This window comes from Mustela erminea, chromosome 7 (assembly GCF_009829155.1).
Source record: "Mustela erminea isolate mMusErm1 chromosome 7, mMusErm1.Pri, whole genome shotgun sequence".
Classification (NCBI taxonomy): domain Eukaryota; kingdom Metazoa; phylum Chordata; class Mammalia; order Carnivora; family Mustelidae; genus Mustela; species Mustela erminea.
In genome coordinates, this window is record NC_045620.1 from 89344270 (window position 1) to 89354349 (window position 10080).

Below are 10080 nucleotides of genomic sequence, written 5' to 3' on the forward strand. Positions count from 1 at the left end.
TCTAAGAATCACTAGTTTAGAAACCAATACAGAATCAGAATAGGAGATGTTAACAAGATGTTTCTCTGTTCAACCAGGACTACTTGCTTTTCCCTAAAGAAATGATTTCTCTTTACAGCTCTGAATCTTTCCATGTGCTGTTCCCCTAGTTTGTCTATTTACCTTTCTTTGCCTGTCAGAACTCTGAATGTCCTTTAAAACACCTATAACCTAGTTTTCCTGGCTTATGGTGACAACAGTCCTCAACTTCCCTTTATGGAAGCTGCCCTGCATCAAATGTGCTTAAGCTCCTTTCCCATAGTCTCTTTTACTGCTCACCAACCACAAACATAGAAAGAGCTATGTGCCAATCCTAGGAGAAGCAGGAGGGCCTTGTCATCTCCACTGTAACCAGTGTCCCACATGAAAACCCTTCCCCCCTGGTCCTATACTCCACGCTCCCAAAGCAGGAATCTTGAGTTAAACAACTGCACTATCCCTTGACTTCAGTTTATAGCTGTAGCCATGCTCCAATCTGAGCAGAAGTGGGAGAATGACCCACTCCCCGGGTCTTGGTGAAACTCTGTCACCTGGGCCCCCACGCTTCTTGTTCACTGGCTCTCACAAACCTGCTACTTTAGCTCAGATCACAAGCCCCTTTCTATCAGAGTCAGACATAATCTGTGCCTGGTTGAGAAATAGGATACCCTGTTCTTCATACTTTCTTTTCTCTTGTACTCCTCCAGGGGCTGGAGCACTAGAAATAACTTCACAATAGAAGCGTTTTGCAGGTTCTGAATCTTAATTTAAGCTTAGATCCCTGGGATCCCCTATTGTCCTTGTTGTTATCATTATTGTCATTCTTCTATTCCTCATATACATTCCGATCCTCATGGTAATTCTTCAAGAAACATGCTATCCCATTGTACTAGCTATCTATAGCTTTGTAACAAACTACCCCCAAATTTAGTGGCTTTCAACAACATTTCTCTTAATTTCTGTAAGGTCAAGAGTGTGGGCTGGCTTAGTGGGGTCTCCAGCTGCAAGGGCTGGATCACACTGGGCTATGGTCATGGCAAGCCCCTCCCGGGAAAGAATTTGCTTCCAGGCTGACTTACAGTCATGCTGGCAGGATTTAGTTCCTCGCTGGCTGGAGCCTGGAGGCCTCTCTGCATTCTTTGCCATGTGGGGCTCTCCAACATGTCAGCTTGCTTCATTAAAGCACATAAGCTAAGAAGAGAAGAAAGAACAGCCAGGAGGACAGAAGTCAGTCTTTTGAATTCTCATTGTAGAAGTCACATCCTATCACTTTTATGGTGTTCTCTTTTTGGAAGCAAGTCACTAGGTCCAGCCCACATTTGAAAGATTATACAAGCGCCTGAAGACCAGGATCCCTGAGGACCATCTTAAAAGAGAACTGCCACACTCATTTCCCTGCGTGGTGACCTTGATACTCAGTGAGGCTCAATAATTCTACCAAGGTCACTTGGTCAGGGAATAGCACAGCCGGATTTTAACTTAAGTCTTTCTGACCCCAAAGCTTACCTCTAGCACTTATTTTGTATATTCTTACATTGTGTTTGTCATGGTGGCTATCTCTGTCACACAACTGCAGCCTTATTAAGCATAGAGGATGCTTGGGGTGCCTGGGTGGCTCACTTGGATAAGCATCTGCCTTCAGCTCAAGTCATGATCCTGGATTCCTGGGATTGAGTCCTGCATCAGTTTCCTTGCTCAGAGGGGAGCCTGCTTCTACCTCTGCCTGTAGCTCCCCCTGCTTGAGCGCTCTCTCTGACAAATAAATAAAATCTTAAAAAAAAAAAAAAAAAAAAAAAGGTAGAGGATGCTTATGTGCCCTGGAGTGACAAAAATCTTGCTGAGTAAATGGATGACTATGTGAAATCAATTAAATAGTCCATATGTTGGAACTGTGCGTACAGAAGCTGCTAAACCAAAGTTCATTATAAAACAGAACTGGACAACTGAGAAGCGTGGAGTAGAAGTGAGCAAAGGGATGACCCAGATACACTGTGGACTCTTTGGGACTTTTCAGATTTCTCTTCCTTCTGTGTGAAACATAGGCTACCTGTTTCAGTGAGCAGAAACAAACCCCGTGTACAGCCAGAATTTAGACAGAATGGCCAAAGTGCTCAAAAGGTATTCTGAATAACGCTGGATTAACTTCCCACCCCAAATGTGTTTAATCTAAGTATTCATGTGTATTTAACCCAGAAAGTCTTAACCTATGTCACTGTACTGCTTAAAAGGGAAAAAAAATGGTAGCAGTCAAAATATTTATGTTAAAAGAGCCTGAAAGAGCCAAAAAATTTCATGCAAATTTGGGTGTTTGGATTTTTCCTTCACCTCACAATAACTGGCTTAGTAATATATTAATAAAATACCTGCAATAGGTAACTATAAACATAAAATAACAATAGCATAAAGTAACAATAAAAATAAAATACCTGCAAAAAGTAACCACTTCTAAAACCTGGATTTTATTAGTGAACACTTTGATCTGTAAGATGGTTTCAAATATGATGTTATGCTATGGAAAGGGGACTAGCTTCCATTACTCTTCCCAGTTAAGTAAGAGTTCTCTGAGAAATAGTGGCTGGATGTATCACTTTCCTTCTTCTACTGTACAGTTAGATTTTATCTTTTTGGTCAGGGTCTTATAGAAGGAGCCACGGAAGCACTGAGCTAAATAGTAATGCTGCAGCCTTTTATGTGAAAGGAAGGAAACTTGCAGTCAAGAAGTCCATAGTCTGTGATTGTGATATTCTCTTAGAGCTGGCCCAAAGTTTTTTTTTTTTTTAAATATTTTATTTAAAAAACATAAAGTAGGAGCGCCTGGGTGGCTCAGTGGGTTAAGCCGCTGCCTTCCGCTCAGGTCATGATCTCAGGGTCCTGGGATCGAGTCCCACATCGGGCTCTCTGCTCAGCAGGGAGCCTGCTTCCCTCTCTCTCTCTGCCAGTCTCTCTACCTACCTGTGATCTCTCTCTGTCAAATAAATAAATAAAATCTTTAAAAACAAAACAAAACAAAACAAAACAAAACCATAAAGTATGTTTTTTATATACTGGTGACCTTGATACTCAGTGAGGCTCAATAGATTTTATTGAGTTATTTGACAGGCAGAGATCACAAGTAGGCAGAGAGGCAGGCAGATAGATAGAGAGAGAGGTGGAAGCAGGCTCGCTGCCGAGCAGAGAGCCCGATGTGGGGCTTGATCCCAGGACCCTGAGATCATGACCTGAGCCCAAGGCAGAGGCTTTAACCCACTGAGCCACCCAGGCGCCTCCCAGAGTGTTTTTTTTTTAATTTTATTTATTTATTTGACAGACAAGTAGGCAGAGAGGCAGGTAGAGAGAAAGGATCCCCACCAAGCAGAGAGCCCGATGCGGGGCTCGATCCCAGGACCCTAAAATCATGACCTGGGCCAAAGGCAGATGCTTAACCCACTGAGCCACCCAGGCACCCCCTGGCCCAAAATTATCACCCAGCACAGCAATCATCAAAGAACCTTTCTGAAAAGTGGGAATGGGATTAGCAACACTCTTGAAAACATAAATTTATAAAGCTTTTTGTTGACTAGATCAGTGCAACGTAAAAATCTACTCTAGACAAGGGTCACCTAACAGTGATACTCACTCTAGTGTTTTTCCTAAAAATATGAGCATACTAGCCCAAGCAGAGCAGCTGGCTAAGCAATCCCTTCATAAGCAAACCCATCTTCTGGGTACCCAAGAAACATAAATTTCATGGCTAAGCCCTGGAACTCTAACTACCTGACTATCCCATTGTACTTTCCAGTTCTTTTAATTCAGTAAGGAAACTTACAGAACATTATCATTGAGACCTAAAATCCTACCCTTCTAGAAATCCAGAAAAATCCTACACTTCTGAAAATGTTTAGGCAGTTCTGACAGATCATCTAAGGTTGCTGGTATTACGTGTTAAGAACTATCATTTGGGGGGCACCTGGGTGGCTCAGTTGGTTAGATGTCTGCCTTCAGCTCAGGTCATGATCCCAGGGTCATGGGATGGAGCTTTAAGTCAGGCTCTCTGCTCAGTGGGGAGCCTGCTTCTTCCTCTCTCTCTGCCCCACCATCTGCTTGTGCGCGCGCTCACTCTCTCTCTCTGTCTCTCTCAAATAAATAAATAAAATAAATCTTCAAAAAAAGAGAGTTATCATTTGGAAGTTTAGTCTTTAGAGGAAGAGGGTGACTATCACTAAGGTGTATGCATTACACAAGTAGTGACTTCGTGATCATGGAGCTGTGTATTTTTTAAATTTTGCTATTTTCAAAAAGAAATTTTTTCCTTAAAACTTTTGCTTAATTGCCTACACTGTCACTGTTTATAGGATTAAGTAGGTCATTTGCTGTTGTCAGGTGGCATTTGCAATTGTTGAGCAAGGCTCCTTTAGCCGTAAAACTATGCTAACCTCTCCAGGACATTCATTCCTCCACTCTTTGCTGACAGTACACAAGTTATCATATAGCCTGCATGGGAGTGTGAGGTACGGTTCTATTTTCAGCTTACCCTCTGGCTTGCTCTATAACCTTGGGAAAATCACTTCTAGGCCTTCTGCCACAGACCTGCCATCTGTAAATTAGGCCTGGTTAGTAACCTTCCTCTGGCTAAGTCAGTGGAAGTCATTAATTCTGGAGTTGGGCAATTAAGAACTTCAGCATGCTCACTGAGAGTGATTTGCACATTGGTTCTTTTGAACTTTTTCCACAGACCAGCCTTCTTGAACATTTGATCATATATTTGCTCTAATAACACTTTAATGCAGAACACATAGAACAATGTTTCCATAATACGACAGCCTAACTACATCCCTTCAGACTTTACTGCTAAGAGAGAATGAAGATAAATTTTTCCATTTTACACACTTATTTCCATTCCCCCAGCCATTAGCCAGGGTGTACCTGAACATCACTCCCACTTGATTTTTCCATGACAGGGGCTTGGCCAGGATCCATTCGTTCTGTTTTGGTTTTTGGATGAGGATCAGTATTTTTAGAACAAATGAGAATTTTGTTACTTATTTTTTTTTTAAGATTGTACTAATTTATTTGAGAGAGAGAAAGAGAACATGAGCAGGGGGAGGAGTAGAGGGAGAAGGAGAAGCAGGCTCCCCGCTAAGCAGGTAGCTCAACGTCGGGCTTGATCCCAGGACCCTGAGATCATGACCAGAGCTGAAGGCAGATGCTTAATTGACTGAGCCACCCAGGTGTTCCAAATGAGAATTAAAATCAACCAACCAATCAATCAATCATACTTTGAAGCCTGTCATAAACTTAAAACACCTGCATTTACTTCATGTTATTTTCCCATTCTTTCTGTAAGGCAAATGTCAGCCAGAACCTCCCTTCCCTTGTAATCTCCAGGAGACTGGACCAAACATCCAATCCAGGTGTTCAGAGCCCTTCCCAAGATTACTGGTAATTTCCCCCAGGGGGCTCATTTTCTTGTCTTCTCTGCCCTGAGTCTGTGTATCTGTGGTTGCTGGTTTTTCCCTGTTCCATCTGTCCCATCTTCAGCCTCTTCTTCAAAACCCCATTCACACACAGCTTTAGTGAGATTTTAAGATTTGAGAAAACAACTAAAAATTTATACATTAGACACTCTTCTCTTTAAGGTTCATTTTTCCGCCCAGTCACCAGAGATTTCCCAGTAGCCCTTCACTCCATGCAGGGACCAGCTTGCCCTCCTGACTCCTCTCTCCCACCCGCCCTTCCTTGTGTGGTCCCCCTCCTCTCACTGCTCCTTTCCTCTCTCTCAAGAGCAGATGTCAATTCCTCCAGTGTCTACATGGAAAGCAACTTTTCTGGTGTTGCTAGGGCTTTTAACTGCTCCCATTTTTTTCGCCCCTTAGAATCTTACCTAATACTGGGAAGAGCTTATCAGGTTATTTTTCCAAATGAAGACAGTTTCTTTTGAAAAGGAATCCTGGTGCCATTTAACACTACATTTCCTCCTCATACTCAACAATGTACGTTTATTTATGTACACTTAACAGCACTCCCAGACTCATTTGAATTCTACTTTTCTCGTTATTTTGGATATACTTTCCCATTTATGAATGCAGCCCAGGCTTCCCACTCTAATAAACACCCTCCCAATTATCAGGTACTTGAGGTATTCCCAGTTCAGTTTTGTATTATAAAGAGTGGTGCTATAAACTTTTAGTGAAAATTGGTTTTCTCACTTGGATTGTTTTGAGGGAATATATTCCCAAATGTAGATTATGGGACAAATATGAGTAATCTCATAGATTTTGTGCTTGCCTCAGTATGTTCATCAAAAGTTGCCCTAATAAGTAATTTTATCAACTTATGAGTTAAGCCATTTTGTTTGGCTCTGCCGACACTCTCCCTTGTGATTTTCAATTAACCTCTCAACAAGGTTAATCATTTCCCCAAAATTTACTTCTCTGAGTTATTTCATGTATGGAATATTTGGTCGGATACTTTGACCTCTGTCCAGTGAAGTCTGGGTACGGATTTTAACACCTTGATTGAGATATAATTCACATACCATACAATTGATGCATTTAAGTGTACAATTCAATGAATTTTAGTATTTTCAGAGAGCTATGCAATCATCTTCACAATAAACTTTAGAACATTTCATTACCCAAAAAAGAAACCCTATGGGGCGCCTGGGTGGCTCAGTGGGTTAAGCCGCTGCCTTCGGCTCAGGTCATGATCTCAGGGTCCTGGGATCGAGTCCCGCATCGGGCTCTCTGCTCGGCAGGGAGCCTGCTTCCCTCTCTCTCTCTGCCTGCCTCTCTGTCTACTTGTGATTTCTCTCTGTCAAATAGATAAATAAAATCTTTAAAAAAAAAAAAAAAAGAAAAGAAACCCTGTACCTCTAGCCTTTATCCCATAATCCCTCTATCCCAACCCAGACCTAGACAACCACGAATCTTTCTGTTTCTATAGATTTGCCTGTTCTGGAGATTTTATATAAATGGAATCATATAATATATGGTCCTTAATGAATGACTTCTTTAATTTAGCATAACGTTTTCAAGGTTCACCCATCTTATAGCATGTGTCAGTCCTTCACTCCTTTTTATTGTCAAATAGCATCCTGTTGTACAGTTATATCACATTTCTTTATCCATTCATAAAGTTGATGGGCATGTGGGTTTTCCTCACTTTTTGTCTATTATGAGTAAATTTGCCACAGGCATTCATAAACAAGTTTTTCGTGGATATATGTTTTGGGTTATATATGTAGGAGTGCAACTGCTAGGTCATAAGGTCAGTAACTCTCTGTTTAACTGCGGAATTACCAGAGTGTTTTCCAAAGCTGCTGAATCATTTTACATTCCCACCAGTAGTGTATGAGGGTTCCGATTTCTGCACATTCTTGCTGCATTAGTTTTCTAGGGCTGCCAAAACAAAATACCACAGGCTGGGCGTCTTAAACAACAGAAATTTATTTTCTCATAGTTCCAGAGGCTGCAAGTTCTGGATCAAGATGTCAACAAGTTTGGTTTCTCCTAAGGTTTCTCCCCTTGGCTTACAGATAGTCACATTTTTGTGCGCTCACAAAACCTTTTCTGTGTGTATCCATGCATATCTTTCGTGTCTCTTCCTTTTTTTTTTTTCCCCTCTCTTTTTTTTCTTCCTTTTTTTTAAGCATACCTGTCACACTAGATTAAGGCCTCAATGACCTCATTATGACCTCATTTCATCTTTATTACTTTTCTAAAGACCTTATCTCCAAATATAGTCTCATGGGGGGTGGTTAGGGCCTCAACGTATGAATTTGGGGAGACGAAATTCAGTTCATAATACTTGTCAACTGCAACAGACTGAAATGTTTACATCTCCCCAAAACGCATATGTTGAAACCTAATCCCGAAGGTAATGGTATTTGAAGGTGGGACCTTTGGGAGATGATTAGGTCATAAAGGTGGAGGCTTCATGTATGGTATTCGCGCCCTTTAAAAAAGAGACCCCAGGAGCACCTGGGTGGCTCAGTGGATTAAAGCCTCTGCCTTCAGTTTGGGTCATGATCTCAGGGTTCGAGGATTGAGCCCCACATCGGGCTCTCTGCTCAGTGGGGAGCCTGCTTCTCCCTCTTTCTCTGCCTGGCTCTCTGCCTACTTGTGATCTCTCTCTCTCTGTCAAATAAATGAAAAAAATATTTTTAAAAAACCCCCCAGAAACATAAATCAAAATCAATTAATGTATTATATGAAAATAAAATCAATTCATTGCAAAAAATACAATAAACAAGACCAAAAGACCAGGTGGGGGAAAGATATGCAATTGATTCACAATGGACTAATTTTATTTATATAGAGAGAGGGATAAACAAATAAATAAATCCTCAACATTGAAGGAAAAAAGACCAACAGTTGAACAGAAAAATGGGCAAAGGATATGAGCAGACAGTTCACAGAATGGCAAGTTTTAAAAAATTAAGTTTGATAACATACTGTATAAAGAGATGTGAGGAAACAGACACCCTGATAAATTGCTATGGGAGCATAAACTGACACAAACTGTATGGAGAGCAGTGTGGCAACATTTATCAGAATTTTTGAAGTCTATACCTTAGGATCCAGCATTCAACAGCCAGCTATTTAGCCTAGACAGACGTTTGTTCACATGCCAAGTGGCTATAAATAAGAATATAACTACTGACTACAACATCGTTGTAAAAGCAAAAGAATGGGAAAAACTTGAAACAATAATTTGATGAAATACTATGCAATCAGCACAAATAATAAAATTTGCCAAAATATAGTGTTAAGTGAAGAAAACCAAAATGGCAAAACTGTGTACAGTACCGTGTATGAGAGAGAGAAAAAGAGACGGAGGGAAGAGGGAGGAGATTGAGGAAGAGTATATATATAAATACACAGCGCATATATGTTATATATATATATATACACTTATATATTTTGTATATTTTTATTTATTTGTCATTTATTATTTTATTAATTAGTTTTATTTTATTATATTTATTATACTATGTATTTATATATGTATTTACTGCACAGAGTGTCTTTGAAAGGACATACAACAAATTAGCGGTGATACTCTAACAGTAAAGAAAATTGAGGAGGACGGAGCAGTGGATAATGGAAATTTTTTTCTCATTGCATGAATGTATTTTTGATACTGTTGAAATATTTAACGGTCGTGCATATTATCTGGACATCATTAAGAAAAAAAGAAAACCTAAAGATGCATGCACTGTTCACTGCGAATCCTGGCTACAAGTATTGGAGAGTAACAAGCCTTTTAGTTCTCACCTGGCAGAACCTCCCCCCACATTCCCCATTGCAAAACCTGACTTTTGATTTTGGAATGCATCTTAAGAGGGCTCTGCTAAGTTACCTGTTCCCTCATCTGCTCCTCCACCCGACTGATTGGGAGACCCCCGAAAGTAGGGGCTGTTTTTCATTCCTGCGCATCTCCAAACACGGTGGCTGGTGTTCTGGAAACAGCGGACGAAGAAGTCTAAAAAGAGAAAAAGAGAGAAAAAAAGAGACCCCGCAAAATCAGAAGTGTGTCTCGAACGTCTCAGACTCTCACAGATCCTTTAACTGCGGAGTGTGGTTCCCCTACCCTGTCCACACTCTCCCGACACACGTGATACCAAGGAGAGGGACCTGGAAAGCGGGGCTGCTCTGTGCGGGTAGGCGAGAACCTCTCAGCCCTCTGCGTTGCGGGGCGGCCGGGCCTCTCGCGCCCCGCCCCCGGCTTCCCGCGCTCTGCGCCCATTGGCCCTCCTCGGGGGTGGGCGGGGCGCGCCGGGGAGCCCAGTGCCCTGAGGCCCAAGAGACTGCGTGCGCCCAGCTGCTCCAGCGGCGCGGGTGCTGTGGTAGCCGCAGGCGATGCCCCGGGATCCGGTTCCGGCCGGGGCTCCAACCCGGGCTGCAGCAGGGGCTACGGTGCAGAGCTTGGTCTCCGCGACCACCGCAGCTCGGCGGGCTTCGGACCATCTGAGGCGGTGAGCGCTTCCTTCGCCGCCTAGGCTCCCCGACCTGCTGCGTCCTCTGGGGCTATTGGCAGTGGGTGGGCTGGCGAGAGCCGGCGGGCCGGCAGGGTCGGTGCCCA

General features: G+C 42.3%; 1 long non-coding RNA gene across 1 annotated transcript; it reads right to left on the minus strand.

The window, feature by feature from the left end:
• Window positions 1-1112: 1112 nt before the first annotated feature.
• LOC116596541 lies at window positions 1113-9664 on the minus strand. Its single transcript, XR_004288167.1, has 3 exons — window positions 9589-9664; window positions 9358-9480; window positions 1113-1209 (listed from the first exon to the last, which is right to left on the minus strand). It is a non-coding gene; the product is annotated as an uncharacterized LOC116596541 (long non-coding RNA).
• Between the last annotated feature and the right edge of the window lie 416 nt (window positions 9665-10080).